This window comes from Saimiri boliviensis, chromosome 7, assembly GCF_048565385.1.
Source record: "Saimiri boliviensis isolate mSaiBol1 chromosome 7, mSaiBol1.pri, whole genome shotgun sequence".
In the NCBI taxonomy this organism is placed as follows: Eukaryota; Metazoa; Chordata; class Mammalia; order Primates; family Cebidae; genus Saimiri; species Saimiri boliviensis.
The window spans coordinates 99,781,646-99,787,645 of record NC_133455.1 but is presented as its reverse complement, the minus strand read 5'-3'; the positions used below and the strand labels follow the sequence as shown (position 1 = coordinate 99,787,645).

General features: G+C 39.3%; 1 long non-coding RNA gene and 1 pseudogene across 1 annotated transcript; one reads left to right on the top strand and one right to left on the bottom strand.

The window, feature by feature from the left end:
* Window positions 1-1,867: 1,867 nt before the first annotated feature.
* On the top strand, window positions 1,868-3,707 carry LOC120364992 (mitochondrial-processing peptidase subunit beta pseudogene; annotated as a pseudogene).
* Window positions 3,708-3,863: 156 nt separating this feature from the next.
* Window positions 3,864-4,557, bottom strand: LOC120364991 (uncharacterized). The gene is made up of 2 exons (XR_005580058.2): window positions 4,407-4,557; window positions 3,864-3,996 (listed from the first exon to the last, which is right to left on the bottom strand). It is a non-coding gene; the product is annotated as an uncharacterized LOC120364991 (long non-coding RNA).
* Between the last annotated feature and the right edge of the window lie 1,443 nt (window positions 4,558-6,000).

Below are 6,000 nucleotides of genomic sequence, written 5' to 3'. Positions count from 1 at the left end.
AATAAAATAAAGAATGTAACTTACCTATTCATACAGTAATAGCATTAGATATTATTATTAAAATAGCACCCATTATGAAACACTTTTTATGTCTGCTCATAACACCTGAAAAATAAAAATAAAGACATTTAGGAGATTTCTGGCTCCAAATTGATGGCACAGAAGCAAGTTGGCTTTAATGAAAGCCAACTTTCAGAAAACAACAACAACAACAACCACAAATTAGTGCTGTGATTGTTACCAGCCATATCCCAGAACTCAAATATGAGAAAGAGACAGATCTTGGAGCCACAAAAAAGTGAAAAGACAAACAAACAAAAAACTCTGTACAGATAATAAGAGAATTAGATTTCTGTATCCATGATGACTCTCCTTGCAATCTTCCCAGTACCCAGGTGCATGGTAACATCATTTCTATAATGGAAAATGTGAGATTAAGATGGATAACCAGCTTCTCCACAAGCTGGACTTCCCTGGCAGGAAACTTGCCCCTGCCTTAACCCTTGAGAAACATCAGGCATGCCTGAAGAGAGACATACCTCTCAGGACAAGCAGAGACAAAGTGATGAGGAAGGACTACCATCCCCAGTACCAGAAACTCTGCTCTATTACTTGGCCAAAGAAGTTGTCAACTTAGAGGGGCTGCTGAGCAGCAGCATGCTATAGGAGGTCTGTTCCACAAATCCTGTGGGCTGGAATCCTAGTCAGTCTTCCAACACTACTGGCATATCTACTTTGGAACCTCTCCCATTTGGTATGGATGGCACTCTGATTGTTTACTAGGATCAAGGCAAACATGGGTTAAGGTACCATGTAGTCATAAAAAGGAGGCAGAAACATAGCCTCGCCCCCCAAAAAACAACAAGTAAATTACAAGGAACACTTAAACTACTTGTTTAAGTGTTCAATATAAACCAAAACAAGCCATATAAAATCCTTCAACACAAAAATATAGATGCATACCCATAAGAAACAACAGCAAACAGGGAACTGTGATGTTCTCAAATGGAGAAAGTTGGAACCAGAGACAGGTGTTAATGAGATGGCAATATCTGAGCACTTGTACCAAGCATTCAAAATAGTAGTTTTAAGAAAACTCTGTGGTCTCCAAAATAACACACAAAAATTCAGAAATTTATCAGAGAAATTTCACAAAGGGACTGAAATACTTTTTGAATATCAAAAAGAAATATTGGAACTGAAAAATACATTTGCTTAACTGAAAATTTATTAGAGTCTCTCAAAAGGAGAATGGATCAAGCAGAAGAAATAATCAATGAGCATGTAGATGGGCTTTTGAAAATACACAAGAAAAGGAGAAAAAAGAATAAAGAGAAATGAAGAATGCCTACATGTTATAAAAAATTACTGCAAAAGACCACATCTAAGAATTATTGGTGTTCAAGAGAGAGTCCAGCCAGAGCAAGGGGTGGAAAGCCTATTCAAAGAAACAACAATAGAAAGCATTCCAAATCTTGAGAAAGAGATATTCAGGTAGATAAAGGTCAGAGAACACCAAACAGATTTCAACCCAAACAAGACTACCCCTAGGCATATAATAAATAATCTAACTCTCAAATGTCAAGGACAAAGAGAGGATCCTAAAATCAGCAAAAGAAGAGAAGCAAATTGCATCTAAAGGAGCTCCAATTTATCTGAGGACAGACTTCTCAGTGGAAACCACACAGGCCAGGAGGAACAGAGATGATGTTTTCTTAAGTGCTGAAAAAAAATAAAAACCTGCCGTCTAAGAACATTGTATCCTACAAAGCAATCCTTTAAATATGAAGAAGGGATAGTCTTTCCCAGGCAAGAAAAAACTGAGAGTATTCACCACCAGTCATATCTTATAAGAAATGCTCTTTTAGCAGAGATGGCGGCGGCAGCGGCTCGAGCCGTCCTGTTACCCGCGGCGCGGCGGCGGTTGTGGGGTTTCGGCGAGAGGCTGCTGATTCGAGGCGCTGCAGGACGGTCATCATATTTTGGAGAGAATAGATTGAGAAGTACACAAGCTGCTACACAAGTTGTTCTGAATGTTCCTGAAACAAGAGTAACAAGTTTAGAAGGCGGACTTAGAGTGGCCTCTGAAGACTCTGGGCTCTCAACATGCACAGTTGGACTCTGGATTGATGCTGGAAGTAGATATGAAAATGAGAAGAATAATGGAACAGCTCACTTTCTGGAGCATATGGCTTTCAAGGGCACCAAAAAGAGATCCCAGTTAGATCTGGAACTTGAGATTGAAAACATGGGTGCTCATCTCAATGCCTATACCTCCAGAGAGCAGACCGTTTACTATGCCAAAGCATTCTCTAAGGACTTGCCAAGAGCTGTAGAAATTTTTGCTGATATCATACAAAACAGCACCCTGGGAGAAGCAGAGATTGAACGTGAGCGTGGAGTAATCCTTAGAGAGATGCAAGAAGTTGAAACCAATTTACAAGAAGTTGTTTTTGATTATCTTCATGCCACAGCTTATCAGAATACTGCACTTGGACAGACAATTTTGGGGCCAACTGAAAATATCAAATCTATAAGTCGTAAGGACTTAGTGGATTATATAACGACACATTATAAGGGGCCAAGAATAGTTCTTGCTGCTGCTGGAGGTGTTTCCCATGATGAATTGCTTGACTTAGCAAAGTTGCATTTTGGTGACTCTTTATGCACAGACAAAGGAGAAATACCAGCTCTGCCTCCCTGCAAATTCACAGGAAGTGAGATTTGTGTGAGGGATGACAAGATGCCTTTGGCATATTTTGCAATAGCTGTTGAAGCTGTTGGTTGGGCACATCCAGATACAATATGTCTCATGGTTGCAAACACGCTGATTGGCAACTGGGATCGCTCTTTTGGAGGAGGAATGAATTTATCTAGCAAGCTGGCCCAGCTCACTTGTCATGGCAACCTTTGCCATAGCTTTCAGTCTTTCAATACTTCCTACACAGATACAGGATTATGGGGACTGTATATGGTTTGTGAACCAGCCACCATTGCAGACATGCTACATGTTGTTCAGAAAGAATGGATGCGACTCTGTACAAGTGTCACCGAAAGTGAGGTTGCACGAGCCAGAAATCTTCTGAAAACGAACATGTTGTTGCAGCTTGATGGTTCAACTCCAATTTGTGAAGATATTGGTAGGCAAATGTTATGCTATAATAGAAGGATTCCCATCCCTGAGCTTGAAGCAAGAATTGATGCTGTGAATGCTGAGACAATTCGAGAAGTATGTACCAAATATATTTATAATAAGAGTCCAGCTATTGCTGCTATTGATCCCATTGAGCAACTACCAGATTTTAATCAGATTTGCAGTAACATGTGTTGGCTTCAGAATTAAAATGCTCCTAATCAAAATTTTTTGAGCCGGGCACGGTGGCTCATGTCTGTAATCCTAGCACTTGGCAAGGCTGAGGCGGGAGATTGCATGGTCACAAGTTCGAGACCAGCCTGGCCAGCATAATGAAACCTCATCTCTAGTAAAAATATTAAACAATTACCTGAGCGTGGTGTCGCGCACCTGTAGTCCCACCTACTTGGGAGGCTGAGGCAGGAGAATAGCTTGAACCTGCAGGCAGGGGTTGCACTGGGCCAAAATTGTGCCACTGTACTCCAGCCTGGGCAAGAGAGTGAGACTCCATCTCACACACAAAAAACTAAGACCTAGAAAAAAATAAAAATAAACATGTATATACATTTGGAAATTTAAATGAAATACTGTATCATACTTTCAAAGGATAAAAAGACTACCCTCTGAAGGTTGTTTTGCATCAGCGGTCAGTCCTTGTCCTCTGAGAAATTATGTTGTAAGGAGCACACTTTTAATTATTACCATAGGTATAATTTTAAGAATGAAAATGTTTACAGTATTTTCAGTTTTATTATAAAAATGCACACATAACAAAGATTGTCATTAAGTCATTTCTTGGCTCTACTTGCATTCAGCACTTGTTCTTGAGCAGCTTTCTTTGCTTTTACCATCTCAACAAGTTCCTAGGAAGGGAGAAAGGTGTGATTTAAGAAGTCAGATTTTAAAAACAGACATTTTAATCTAGCGTTTGATATAAATATGTAAAGAATTCAAGATTCGCCATCTGCCAGGGCTAGAAAGTTTCTAAGGCTGCTCATTTCTTCCTAATAATATTGGCCCCATAACTACTGGTATTGAAATAAGCACTATGTTAACCACTTAATAGACATACAATGTGACCTAAATTATGTAACCTAGACTATACAACCCTAAATACCACAGATTTTCTTTCCTCTCTTGGAAAAAAGATGGAAGTGACATGGCAGTATTTTCCTGCTCTTCTCTCCTCATTTCACAATACCAAAATAAATGATACTATATAACACAAGTTACAACTGAAAATAAAACAATCTATAAACTCTAAATCTGCAACCTTGTATCGTTTCATGCAGTCCTTCTTTGTCCTGCCAGGCACAGCTTCTGCTATTTTTTCCCATCTTTCAGGTGTATTTACTGGGTATGTTTTCAAAGCTTGTTCCAAAATCTTCTGTTCTTCTGTTGTCCAAGGTATAAAGTCCGTATATGGACCTGTATAAGAAAAATTTTTGTTTGAAAACTGTTAACTTGATTGGTTAAAAAACTGTCTTGAGAACATGTGCCCAGACAAGTCTTGTGGTCCACACGTGTCTGCTAAGTGCCCATTTCAATCTGGGATGTGTCATTTTGAAAATAAACTTCTAGAGATGAGAGAAAAAAAAAAAGAAATGCTGAAGAAAGTTTTTCAAGCTGAAAGAAAAAAATATGCAAAAAGAAAACAGCTGAATATATACAGAATACACTGATAAAATTACATGTATGGACAAACCCAGAATACTCTAAAAACTATAATTGTGATGCACATCTACTGACATCTGAAGTATGAAGTCCAGAAGACAAATCTATCAAAGACAATAATAGCTGCAGAAACCTGTTAAGAGGTAGGTAATAAAAATATGGAAGTTGAGACAACTAACTTAAAAGATGTGTGAGGGTGGAGTAAAAGTATTTGTTACCTTTGTTTCTATTCTTTTTTTTTTTTTTTTTTCCGAGACGGAGTTTTGCTCTTTTTACCCAGGCTGGAGTGCAATGGCGCGATCTCGGCTCACCGCAACCTCCGCCTCCTGGGTTCAGGCAATTCTCCTACCTCAGCCTCCTGAGTAGCTGGGATTACAGGCACGCGCCACCATGCCCAGCTAATTTTTTTTTGTATTTTTAATAGAGACGGGGTTTCACCATGTTGACCAGGATGGTCTCGATCTCTTGACCTCGTGATCCACCCGCCTCGGCCTCCCAAAGTGCTGGGATTAGAGGCGTGAGCCACCGCGCCCGGCCTATTCTTTTCTTTATAAGTTGTTATCTCTTTAAAATAACTTGTTATATCTATAAGATGTTTTTATAAGCCTCATAGTAATCACAACACAAAACCTATGATAGAATCACTAAAAATCAAAAGCATCTAATTAATATATACTACAAGAGAAAATTATATGACCACAAAGAATGATCATAAGAAAACAGAGATAAATTTAAAAACCATAAAACAAGCAACAAAATAGCCATAATAAATCCTTAATAATAATGACACAGAATTTAAATGAAGTCAACTCTCCAATTAAAAGTCACAAAATGCAGGCCAGGTGCAGTGGCTCATGGCTGTAATCCTAGAATTTTGGGAGGCCAAGGCAGATGGATCACATGAGGTCAAGAGGTCAAGACCAGCCTGGCCAACATAGCAAAACCCTGTTTCAACTAAAAAAACAAAACTTAGCTAGGTGTGATGGTGGATGCCTGTAATCCTGGCTATACAGGAGGCTGAGACAGGAGAATCACTTGAATCAAAAAGGTGGAGGTTGCAGTGAGCCAAGATCATGTCACTGTACTCCAGCCTGGGCAACATAGCAAGACACATGCACACGAATGTTCATTGCAGCACTGCTTACAATAGCAAAGACTTGGAACCAACCTAAATGCCCATGGATGATAGACTG